The sequence below is a fragment of the Dendrobates tinctorius genome, unplaced genomic scaffold, assembly GCF_039654945.1.
Source record: "Dendrobates tinctorius isolate UK_male_01 unplaced genomic scaffold, ASM3965494v1 ptg000003l, whole genome shotgun sequence".
Lineage (NCBI taxonomy): Eukaryota > Metazoa > Chordata > Amphibia > Anura > Dendrobatidae > Dendrobates > Dendrobates tinctorius.
The window spans coordinates 59660983-59675135 of NW_027361671.1; positions in this window are offsets into that span (position 1 = coordinate 59660983).

Below are 14153 nucleotides of genomic sequence, written 5' to 3' on the forward strand. Positions count from 1 at the left end.
GGGCGCTCTTTGGCCCAGGGCACATGAAAACCTGGAGCCAGCCCTACCCCCCACAACTTTATCCAAATGACCCCCAGTTTTCAGTGCGTAACTATTAGTATAAAGTAAATTAAGGCTGACAAGCTTCAGTAATAAGAATTGATGTTTTTAGCATTGAAATGGGCACTGTAGGTGTGTTTACTGTCCTCCACTCCCTGACGACTTTGCTTCCCCATTGACCTGCATTGGGTTTCGTGTTTCAGTCGGCCTCCGACTTTTCCCTATAGTCGGCAGATTTCGTTCGACCCGACTTTTGAGAAAGTCGGGTTTCATGAAACCCGACTCGACCCTAAAAAAGGCAAAGTCGCTCATCTCTAATTTTAAGGGTAGGTTAATTTTAACATTGAGAGATATAATATCTAAAATAAAATCCAAAAAATCACATTGTACAAATTATATAAATTTTTTTGCATTTTGCAGTGAGAAATAAGTATTTGATCCCTTACCAACTTTTAAGAGTTCTGACTCCTACAGACCAGCTCCTAATCAACTCGTTACCTGCATTAAAGACAGCTGTCTTACATAATCACCTTTATAAAAGACTCCTGTCCACAGACTCAATTAATCAGTCAGACTCTAACCTCTACAACATGGGCAAGACCAAAGAGCTTTCTAAGGATGTCAGAGACAAGATCACAGACCTACACAAAGCTGGAATGGGCTACAAAACTATATGTAAGATGCTGGGTGAAAATGGAAGAAATACAAAATCAGCAAGGGATCAAATAATTATTTCCTTCACTGTAGATACTCTATACAATATTTACATTATACTTCCAGTTAGCAATTCTCCTTCTAGGAATTTGAGCTAATCAGCTACTTTTATGCAACTATGCACTTTATGCTAATATACTCTTTATTTGATTGCATTCTTTTTGCCTTATCACTGTAATTGCATTTTTACCATCATTACTCTATGTATACACTGTATATTTAATTTATACCATGTATTTGTTCCTGGATATCACGTCCGCTTTCCATCTGGTTAATTTTTCCCACCCCATCCAATTTTTATCTCTTTGTAGCTAATAAAGTGATACCCTTTTTTATCATAGACTCTGGCAATCAGTTTTTGTTTCCTTCTTCTTTATATTTACAGTGTTTCAACGATGGGTCATCATCTATCCTATACACACATGTGGTGGTGAATTTCATGTCACTTTCATCCCCAAGTATTATCATTGTTGGCTACCTATTTAAATACCTCATGTGTGTTTACTTTTGAGATTCATTGTTTAACCCCTTCACCCCCCAAGGGTGGTTTGCACGTTCATGACCGGGCCAATTTTTACAATTCTGACCACTGTACTTTTATGAGGTCATAACTATGGAACGCTTCCATGGATCCCGGTGATTCTGACATTGTTTTCTCGTGACATATTGTACTTCATGTTAGTGGTAAAATTTCATTCAAATAACTTGCGTTTATTTGTGAGAAAAACGGAAATTTGGCAAAAATTTTGAAAATTTCGCGATTTTCCAACTTTGAATTTTTATGCCCTTAAATCACAGAGATACGGCACACAAAAAACTTGATAACTAACATTTCCGACATGTTTACTTTACAACAGCACAATTTTGGAACCAAAATTTTTTTTTGTTAGGAAGTTATAAGGGTTAAAAGTTGACCAGCGATTTCTCATTTTTACAACACCATTTTATTTTTAGGACCACATCACATTTGAAGCCACTTTGAGGGGTCTATATGATAGAAAATACCCAAAAGTGACACCATTCTAAAAACTGCACCCCTTAAGGTGCTCAAAACCACATTCAAGAAGTTTATTAACCCTTTAGGTGCGTCACAGGAATTTTTTTGAATATTAAAAAAAAATGAACATCTAACTTTTTTTCATAAAAAAAATACTTCAGGTTCAATTTTTTTTATTTTACCAAGGGTAACAGGAGAAATTGAACTGCAAAAGTTATTGTGCAATTTGTCCTGAGTACGCAGATACCTGATATGTGGGGGGGAACGACTGTTTCGGCGCATGGCAGAGCTCAGAATGGAAGGAGCGCCGTTTGACTTTTTCAATGCAAAATTGGCTGGAATTCAGATTGGACGCCATGTCACGTTTGGAGAGTCCCTGATGTACCTAAACAGTGGAAACCCCCTACAAGTGACCCCATTTTGGAAACTAGACCCCCCAAGGAACTTATCTAGATATGTGGTGAGAACTTTGAACCCACAAGGGCTTTACAGAAGTTTATAACGTACAGCGGTACAATTAAAAAATCATATTTTTTCCACAAAAATGATCTTTTCACCCCAATTTTTATTTTCCCAAGGGTAACAGGACCCTAAAAGTTATTGTGCAATTTGTCCTGAGTACTCTGATACCCCACATGTGGGGGTAAACCACTATTTGGGCGCATGGCAGAGCTCGGAAGGGAAGCAGCGCCATTTGACGTTTTTGGCTGGAATTGAGATCGGACACGATGTCGCGTTTGGAAAACCCCTGATGTACCAAAACAGTGGAAACCCCCCACAAATGACACCATTTTGGAAACTAGACCCCCTAAGGAACTTATCTAGATGTGTGGTGAGAACTTTGAACCCCCATGGGCTTCACAGAAGTTTATAACATAAAGCCATACAATTAAAAAATCATATTTTTTCCACAAAAATGATCTTTTCACCCCAATTTTTATTTTCCCAAGGGTAACAGGACCCTAAAAGTTATTGTGCAATTTGTCCTGAGTACGCTGATATCCCACATGTAGGGGTAAACCACTATTTGGGCGCATGGCAGAGCTCGGAAGGGAAGCAGCGCCATTTGACGTTTTTGGCTGGAATTGAGATCGGACACGATGTCGCGTTTGGAAAACCCCTGATGTACCAAAACAGTGGAAACCCCCCACAAATGACACCATTTTGGAAACTAGACCCCCTAAGGAACTTATCTAGATGTGTGGTGAGAACTTTGAACCCCCATGGGCTTCACAGAAGTTTATAACATAAAGCCATACAATTAAAAAATCATATTTTTTCCACAAAAATGATCTTTTCACCCCAATTTTTATTTTCCCAAGGGTAACAGGACCCTAAAAGTTATTGTGCAATTTGTCCTGAGTACGCTGATATCCCACATGTAGGGGTAAACCACTATTTGGGCGCATGGCAGAGCTCGGAAGTGAAGCAGCGCCATTTGACGTTTTGGGCTGGAATTGAGATCGGACACCATGTCGCGTTTGGAAAACTCCTGATGTACCAAAACAGTGGAACCCCCCCACAAATGACACCATTTTGGAAACTAGACCCCCTAAGGAACTTATCTAGATGTGTGGTGAGCGCTTTGACCCCCCCAGTGCTTCTCAGAAGTTTATAACACCCGGGCGTGAAAATAAAAAATTCGTATTTTTTCCACAAACATGATCTTTTAATCACCATTTTTTTATTTTCCCAAGGGTACCAGGAGAAATTGGACCCCAAAAGTTGTTGTCCAATTTGTCCTGAGTATGCTGATACCCCATATGTGGGAGAAAACTACTGTATGGGCACACGTCGGGGCTCGGAAGGGAAGTAGTGACGTTTTGGAATGCAGACTTTGATGGAATGGTCTGCGGGTGTCATGTTGCCTTTGGAGAGCCCCTAATGTACCTAAACAGTGGAAACCCCCCTCAAATGACACCATTTTGTATACTAGACCCTCCAAGGAACTTATCTAGATGTGTGGTGAGTAGAGTTGAGCGATACCGTCCGATACTTCAAAGTATCGTATCGGATGGTATCGGCCGATCTTTAAAAAAAGTATCGGTATCGCCGATTCCAATACCGGAAGTCCCATTCAAGTCTATGGGACTTCCGGTATCGGAATAAGAAAAACCCTTTCCTGCCCTTGTACAGCCTCTCTGGGGGCTGTGCCGGCCTGCCAGGGGGTCTGTGCAGGCTCCGGTGGTCTGTGCCGGCCTGCCGGTGGTCTGTGCAGGCTCCGGGGGGCTGTGCCGGCCTGCCGGGGGGCTGTGCCGGCCTGCCGGGGGGCTGTGCAGGCTCCGGGGGGCTGTGCCGGCCTGCCGGGGGGCTGTGCCGGCCTGCCGGGGGGCTGTGCCGGCCTGCCGGGGGGCTGTGCAGGCTCCGGGGGGCTGTGCCGGCCTGCCGGGGGGCTGTGCCGGCCTGCCGGGGGGCTGTGCAGGCATCGTCCGATGGGACTACAAGTCCCATCGGGCGATGCCTGCTACCATGACAGTGATTGACACATTAGCCAATGATGGGACAGTAGTAGTCCCATCATCCGGCTAATGTGTTAAATGTAAAAAAAAAAAAAAAAAAAAAAATACTACATACATACAACATGCATACTACATACATGCTACATTCATACTACATACTACATACATGCTACATTCATACTACATGCAACATACATACTACATATATACTACATGCATGCTACATACATACTGCATGCTACATACATACTACATATATACTACATACATACTACATGCATGCTACATGCATCATACATAACACATATATACTACATGCTACATACTACATATATACTACATGCATGCTACATAATACATGCTACATACATACTACATATATACTACATGCATGCTACATACATACTGCATACTACATGCATGCTACATACATACTACATGCATGCTACATATATACTACATGCATGCTACATACATACTACATGCTACATACATACTACATATATACTACATGCATGCTACATACATACTACATACTACATATATACTACATGCATGCTACATACTACATGCTACATACATACTACATATATACTACATGCATGCTACATACATACTGCATACTACATGCATGCTACATACATACTACATGCATGCTACATATATACTACATGCATGCTACATACATACTACATGCTACATACATACTACATATATACTACATGCATGCTACATACATACTACATGCTACATACATACTACATATATACTACATGCATGCTACATACATACTACATATATACTACATGCATGCTACATACTACATATATACTACATGCATGCTACATACATACTGCATACTACATGCATGCTACATACATACTACATGCATGCTACATATATACTACATGCATGCTACATACATACTACATGCTACATACATACTACATATATACTACATGCATGCTACATACATACTACATGCTACATACTACATATATACTACATGCATGCTACATACTACATGCTACATACATACTACATATATACTACATGCATGCTACATACATACTGCATACTACATGCATGCTACATACATACTACATGCATGCTACATATATACTACATGCATGCTACATACATACTACATGCTACATACATACTACATATATACTACATGCATGCTACATACATACTACATGCTACATACATACTACATATATACTACATGCATGCTACATACATACTACATATATACTACATGCATGCTACATACATACTACATATATACTACATGCATGCTACATACATACCACATATATACTACATACATACAATACATTCATACAATACATACATAGACATACAGTACATATAACATAGAGTAACATACTTACCAATACTTGTCACATTGTTCCCCGAAGCCATTGTCTTTCCGGAATAAATATTAACATAACAAACCACAAAAATACTCACCCACGATCCGAAGCAGTCCACGAGTGTGTCCCACGACGATCTTGGGTAGAGAACTGCAGCATCAGCTGTTGCTGCCGTTCTCTACTGGCTGCAGGAATCCAATGACGGAAGGTAGGTATCCTTCCGCACTGTATTCCTCCGCCACTTAAAAAAAAAAAAAGTCCCTAGTCTCACTTTATGCCATTGCTGTGTGGGAAATTCCCATCGGACGATGCTTGCACAGACCCCCGGACATCAGCACAGCCCCCCGGCAGGCCGGCACAGCCCCCCGGCAGGCCGGTACAGACCCCCACAGGGTGCACAGACCACCGGCAGGCCGGCACAGCCCCCCGGCAGGCCGGCAGAGACCCCGGGCAGTCCACACAGCCCCCCGGCAGGCCGGCACAGCCCCCCGGCAGGCCGGCAGAGACCCCCGGAAGGCCCGAAATGACGGCGCATCATGATGCGCACACACCGCGCATCATGATGACGTCAGGCCGTCAATCAACTGAACTTCCGATTCCGATGCCGAATTCCGATATTGAAAAAATATCGGAAGTCGGTATCGGAATTCCGATACAGCAAGTATCGGCCGATACCCGATACTTGCGGTATCGGAATGCTCAACACTAGTGGTGAGCACTTTGAACCCCCCAGTGCTTCACAGAAGTTTACAACGCCCGGGCGTGAAAATAAAAAATTTGTATTTTTTCCACAAACATGATCTTTTAGTCACCATTTTTTTATTTTCCCAAGGGTAACAGGAGAAATTGGACCCCAAAAGTTGTTGTCCAATTTGTCCTGAGTATGCTGACACCCCATATGTGGGAGAAAACTACTGTATGGACACACGTTGGGGCTCGGAAGGGAAGCAGTGACGTTTTGGAATGCAGACTTTGATGGAATGGTCTGCGGGTGTCATGTGCGTTTGGAGAGCCCCTGATGTACCTAAACTATTGAAACTCCCCACAACTGACCCCATTTTGGACACTAGACCCCCCACGGAACTTATCTAGATGTGTGGTGAGCACTTTGAACCCCCAAGTGCTTCACAGAAGTTTATAACACTCGGACGTGAAAATAAAAAAATCATTTTTTTCCACAAAAATTATATTTTTGCCCCCAATTTTTTATTTTCCTAAGGGTAACAGGAGAAATTGGACCCCAAAAATTGTTTTGCAATTTGTCCTGAGTAGGCTGATACCCTACATGTGGGGGTAAAGCACTGTTTGGGCGCATAGCAGAGCTTGGAAGGGAAGGAGCACCATTTGACTTTTTCAACTCAGAATTGGCTGGAATTGAGATCAGACGCCATGTTGCATTTGGAGAGCCCCTGATGTGCCCAAACAGTGGAAACCCCCAATTCTAACTCCAACCCGAACCCCAACACGCCCTTAACCCTAGCCCTAACCCTAGCCCTAACCCTAACCCTAGCCCTAACCCTAACCCTAACCCTACCCCAACACACCCCTAGCCCTAACCCTAGCCCTAACCCTAATGGAAAAATGGAAATAAATACATTTTTTTAATTTTATTATTTTTCCCTAACTAAGGGGGTGATAACGGGGGGTTTGATTTACTATTTATGGCGGTTTTTATGTTTGGCGGCTGTCGCACGCTAAAAGACGCTTTTTATTGTAAAAATAGTTTTTGCATCACCACATATTGAGAGCTATAATTTTTCCGTATTTTGACCCACCGAGTCATGTGAGGTCTTATTTTTTGCGGGACAAGTTGACGTTTTTATTGGTACCATTTTCGGGCACGTGAAATTTTTTGATCGCTTTTTATTCCGATTTTTGGGACGCAGAATGAACAAAAACCAGCGTTTCATGAATTTCTTTTGTGGGGGGTGCGTTTACACCGTTCCGCGTGCGGTAAAATTGATAAAGCGGTTTTATTCTTCGGGTCAGTTTGGTTACAGCGATACCTCATTTAGGTCGTTTTTTATGTTTTTGTCGGTTTTATGCAATGAAAACTATTTTATATAAAAAATAATTATTTTTGCATCGCTTTATTCAGCGAGCTATAACTTTTTTATTTTTTCGCTGATGATGCTGTGTTGCGGCTCGTTTTTTGCGGGACAAGATGACGTTTTCAGCAGTACCATGGCTATTTATATGCGTCTTTTTGATCGCGCGTTATTACACTTTTTGTTTGGCGGTATGATAATAAATCATTATTTTTTGCTTCGTTTTTTATTTTTATTTTTTAAGGGGTTCGCTAAAGGGGTTAACTAATGGGACAGTTTTATAGGGCGGGTCGTTACGGACGCGGCGATACCTAATATGTGTACTTTTATTGTTTTTTTTTTTATTATTTCCAAAAAATGGATTTATTGGGGGAATATTTTTTTTTTTTTTTCTAATTTATTTGGCGATTTTTTTAAAATTATTTTTACACTTTTTATTTTTTTTTTTACTTTATTAAATAGTCCCAGGTGGGACATCACTGTCCTGTGACAGATCGCTGATCTGTCACATCACAGATCACTGTGACAGATCAGCGATCTGACACATCACAGATCACTGTGACAGATCAGCGATCTGACACAGGCACTGCAGAAGGCTTCCTCATGCCTGCGCTTTGCAGGCACTGAGGAAGCCAGCTTCCGCAGGCCCCCGAAGGCCCCCGTCGCCATCTTGGATTCGGGGGCCTAGAGGAAGGGAGTCCCCCGCGGCAGCGCTGCACATTGTGCTGCCGTGGGGGGCTCAGGGAAGCACGGAGGGAGCCCCCTCCCTGCCGATGCTTCCCTTTAACCCCCGGTACACCGCGATCGTGTTTGATCGCGGTGTGCAAGGGGTTAACGTGTCGGGGGCGGTCCATGACCGCCCCTGACACATTGTGCCGGGTGTCAGCTGTGGTAATCAGCTGACACCCGGCCGCGATAAGCGGCGCTCACCACGTGGGCGCCGCTGATCGCGCCGACGTACTATCCCGTCCCCGGTCATACGGGCCCGGGTACCGTGGACGGGATAGTACGTCGGATGGCAGGAAGGGGTTAAAGGTGACATCAATCTGATAAATATGAACTCCACTTGCCACTGCTAGAGGGCAAGTGTGAAGAGTAGGGCAAAGCATCAGAATTGGTGCATCTAATAGATGCGCCTTTTCTGGGGCAGCTGCGGGTTGTTATTTGTAGGTTGTGGGGGCCAATATTCATGGCCCCTTAACAGCCTGAGAATACCAGCCCCAAAGCTGTCTCCTTTAGTTTCGCTGGTTGTCAAAAAAGGAGGGACCCTACAACATTTTTTACAATTATTTATTTGAGTAATTTAAAAAGGCATGGGGACCCTTTTATTCTTGATAATTAGCCATGATTAAGCTGATAGCTGGGGGCTGTAGCCTGCAGCTGTCAGTTTAAATATGCTGGTTATCAAAAATTGAACAGACCACACGTCATTTTTTTTTAAATTTACTTCCAGCATTGGGGCTGGCTGATGAATACTCCCATCAGCCATGCCTGCTCTTGCTGTTATTAATGGCAGCAGGTGTAGGCTGATGGGAGTAATAATCGTTCATCAGCCAATGCCTCTTTGACTGGAGGTAAGCTTTTTACCGCATGCCAGTTGCCGTGACCAGCTGTAATGATCTTACTGACGATCAGAGCCACCAGTGTTTCTCCCGCTGCAACACAGATGACAGAGTAAGAAACTCTCGATGTTCTTTGTGCCGAACTTAAACAGTAACAAGAACTTCCTGGAGAAGTCTATGTTTGTGGTACATACCCAAACAGTAGGAGTTCGGTACGGCCCCCAAAATTTACTGTCTGGCTTTCACCAACACTAATATTCATCTCTGTCCGTTCCTCCGCTGCTCTGGTCTATTCATGGTGTCTTCAGTTCCTCTGCACATTTCAGTACAGCATGTAATGATATCATTGCGCCTGCTGTAATGACATCATTGCCCAGAGTCGCGGGCCAAAAATACTCAGGAGTCTGCTCAGCATCAAGGGCCAAATTTACTCATGTTGGGGGCCAGATTTTGCCCGCGAGCCAGAGTTTGACATATGTGTCATAGAGGGAATACAAATTCTGCTTTATACAACTTTAAGTGTTATGGTGGCACAGGAGGAGTGTTGACCTGTCAGAGCCTACGGCACACTGTTTTGACTGAGATAAGTGATAGAACATATATTCCATTATGCCCTCCACTTCCACAAAATAGACCAAGTGAAACCTGCATTTCAAACATTTAATGTCTGGACAGTTACAGCCTGAAATACTAGCAATGCTGCTGCTAGTGGCTCCAACATTATTTGCCGTTGTATGGCAGCTCCATTGCCAGTGCCCTGCTTTGGTTTTAATGTACTGTGCATTTTGAACAATAATATATCGTTCAAGTAATTTATGACAATTTGTCTTGAATCACAGCTAAGAAACTCTGAAAACCTATGGACTTAACCAAAAATGCAAGGTAGGTTTCACGTGATGGCCTAAAATCTAATGCAACATAAGCCCGCTCATAATATTAGCGTGTTATGAATGTGCCTCCAATTTGACAATTTAAACAGGTGCCCCAAAACAGACTTGCTCTGTTAAATGCTTTAATTTAATATAATAATTTGTATTGAAATACTTGGTTAAAGCAGATTAATTCCCTCTACCCAAAGTGAAACATGAAACAAAATATCAACAGATAGGAGCACTGCTTAAAAATTTAGCTAAGCTCACAGTATAGTTGTGGGATGTTAAGTTTCCAAATTGGAATATTCAAAAAAGTATGCAAAAAGTAAAACGTGTACAATGTTTTCAATTTCTATTTTTGTTTGAAAATACTATTATCCCCTGACCTAAAAACCTAATCTAAGATGCTATGTTGTTAGGTACAGACACAGTGAGTAATTTGTGGCAACAGCCTGCAATATTGTTCTGACGTGTACAGCTGTTACATTTGAATAATCAATGTAACTCAAAATGCTTCATTCATGCCTTAAAATGAGATTCTGGCAACTGCGTGCAGTATGGTTGTGGGATGATGATTAATAAAATGGGCTATTAGAAAATATGCTAAGAAAAAGTGTGTCAGTTATACAAAAGCTTTAAAAATAATTTATCCCCGGTATTAAAAAAAAATAAAACAGGACAAGATATGCTTGTTTCGCATCCTAACAGCAAGCACTTGCAACAAACCACTGTATTCAGGTGACGTGTACGGGTTAATTTTGAAACTACTGCAACAAAGAAGTGTGCAATAAAAAAAGGATGAAACATTTTTAACCATGTTTACACTTTGTGAGGATAGACAGTTATTTTTACATTTCTCGACTGAGATTTGGAACTTGTATTTTATAATTTGCAATTTGAAATTTTACCTGTGACACACAAGCCTAGGTTTCAGGACTTTTCTCTGCTAGCAAAATTAAAACACATGGTATTAAGCTGGCCTCCTCATTTGCAATTGCAGCGTGTGAAGTTAAAAATAATGCTGCTGTTAAGATGCTGTTACTGTAGTAGGTTGTAGATCAATCAATTCACAGTCACACTAACAATGCAGGTACAGCACCCATTACTGAATCTTTGGATTATTATTCACCGATTGACTACAACTACAATGTTCAAAGTGCTTTAGCACTACTGCAGAAGTACAACACAATCCCATTTAGCACTTGTAATGTCCCTATGTGGAATTACGCTGTGTGCTTAAAGGAAACTATTGGTAATGTAGAAGTTAATGAACCCCTTCCTGACATTTGCAGTACAAGTACGTCATGGCGAACGCCCACGCACAAGGCTTCTGACAGCTGACACTCAGCTCTCAGTGCCAGGAGTGGTGAGATTGCAGCATTTAGAGAGCAGGCAGAGGGAAGAAAGTCCTTCTGCCCAATCGCTGCCATGGTGACCCGATGTTGTAATGGCAACATCCAGGTCATCGGGCACTAGGAGGTTAGTTATATTACGCTCAGTGCATGATCTAACTAACTTGTGGCTGCAGGGCTGACAGGCTATAAGGTATAGCAATGCTCCTGTACTGCTATACTTTATAACTGCAATCAGAAGGCAAAAAGTAAAAGTCCCATAGTGGGACTAATCTAAAAAGTTAAAAAAAAGTGAAAAAGTTGTAAAAAACATATTAAAAAAATCACTAAATAATATATATATATATATATATATATATATATATATATACACAGTTGTGGCCAAAAGTATTGACACCCCTGCAATTCTGTCAGATAATACTCTGTTTCTTCCTGAAAATGATTGCAAACACAAATTCTTTGGTATTATTATCTTCACTTAATTTGTCTTAAATGAAAAAACACAAAAAGAATTGTCCTAAAGCCAAATTGGATATAATTCCACACCAAACATAAAAAAGAGGGTGGACAAAAGTATTGGCACTGTTCGAAAAATCATGTGATGCTTCTCTAATTTGTGCAATTAACAGCACCTGTAACTTACCTGTGGCACCTAACAGGTGTTGGCAATAACTAAATCACACTTGCAGCCAGTTGACATGGATTAAAGTTGACTCAACCTCTGTCCTGTGTCCTTGTGTGTACCACATTGAGCATGGAGAAAAGAAAGAAGACCAAGGAACTGTTTGAGGACTTGAGAAACCAAATTGTGAGGAAGCATGAGCAATCTCAAGGCTACAAGTCCATCTCCAAAGACCTGAATGTTTCTGTGTCAACCGTACGCAGTGTCATCAAGAAGTTTAAAGCCCATGGCACTGTGGCTAACCTCCCTAGATGTGGACGGAAAAGAAAAATTGACAAGAGATTTCAACGCAAGATTGTGCGGATGTTGGATAAAGAACCTCGACTAACATCCAAACAAGTTCAAGCTGCCCTGCAGTCCGAGGGTACAACAGTGTCAACCCGTACTATCCGTTGGCGTCTGAATGAAAAGGGACTGTATGGTAGGAGACCCAGGAAGACCCCACTTCTTACCCCGAGACATAAAAAAGCCAGGCTGGAGTTTGCCAAAACTTACCTGAAAAAGCCTAAAACGTTTTGGAAGAATGTTCTCTGGTCAGATGAGACAAAAGTAGAGCTTTTTGGGCAAAGGCATCAACATAGAGTTGACAGGAGAAAAAAAGAGGCATTCAAAGAAAAGAACACGGTCCTTACAGTCAAACATGGCGGAGGTTCCCTGATGTTTTGGGGTTGCTTTGCTGCCTCTGGCACTGGACTGCTTGACCATGTGCATGGCATTATGAAGTCTGAAGACTACCAACAATTTTTGCAGCATAGTGTAAGGCCCAGTGTGAGAAAGCTGGGTCTCCCTCAGAGGTCATGGGTCTTCCAGCAGGACAATAACCCAAAACACACTACAAAAAGCACTAGAAAATGGTTTGAGATTTTCTAAGGTGGCCAGCAATGAGTCCAGACCTGAATCCCATAGAACACCTGTGGAGAGATCTAAAAATGGCAGTTTGGAGAAGGCACCCTTCCAATATCAGGGACCTGGAGCAGTTTGCCAAAGAAGAATGGTCTAAAATTCCAGCAGAGCATTATAAGAAACTCATTGATGGTTACCGGAAGGGGTTGTTCGCAGTTATTTTGGCTAAAGGTTGTGCAACCAAGTATTAGGCTGAGGGTGCCAATACTTTTGTCTGGCCCATTTTTGGAGTTTTGTGTGAAATGATCAATGTTTTGCTTTTTGCTTCATTCTCTTTTGTGTTTTTTCATTTAAGACAAATTAAATGAAGATAATAATACCAAAGAATTTGTGTTTGCAATCATTTTCAGGAAGAAACTAAGTATTATCTGACAGAATTGCAGGGGTGTCAATACTTTTGGCCACAACTGTATATATATATATACACACACTGTATACACACTCCCTTTCAGTATGAAACTGAAGGGGAGCAGACACAGATTAGATATTAGAAAAAACTTTTTGACAGAGTGATCAATGAGTGGAACAAGCTGCCACGAGAAGTGGTGAGTTCTCCTTCAATGGAAGTCTTCAAACAGAGGCTGGACAGACATCTGACTGGGATGATTTAGCGAATCCTGCTTTGAGCAGGGTTGGACCAGATGGCCCAGGAGGTCTCTTCCAACTCTACGATTCTATGATTCTATATATGTGTGTGTGTGTGTGTGTGTGTGTGTGTGTGTGTGTGTGTGTGTGTTGTACCCATATTTGGATTCGCCGTGTCTCTAACAACCCAATCTATAAAAGTCTCACACTAATTATCTCTTTTAGTGAACACCATTAAAAAGTAAATTTAAAAATGAGGTAAAAAATGATGCTTTATCATTTTATAGCTGAACAAAAAGTGGAATAAAATGTGATCAAAAAGACAAATAAAAATGGTATCGCTGAAAAGCAGGGATTTTTTTGTGTAAAAAATATTTGCCAGTACGCATTTCTCATGATAATTCTTATACTGTGATAGGGATGGCTGTCTCACTATAGCACACCATTAAACAAAGCAATGCTCAGGCTTGCCATCTGGTAACAACGCCATTGTCATTGTTATTCTATCTACGATGTAAATTCTATTTTGGGATCAATCAGAGCAGTATGGCTGTTTTTTTG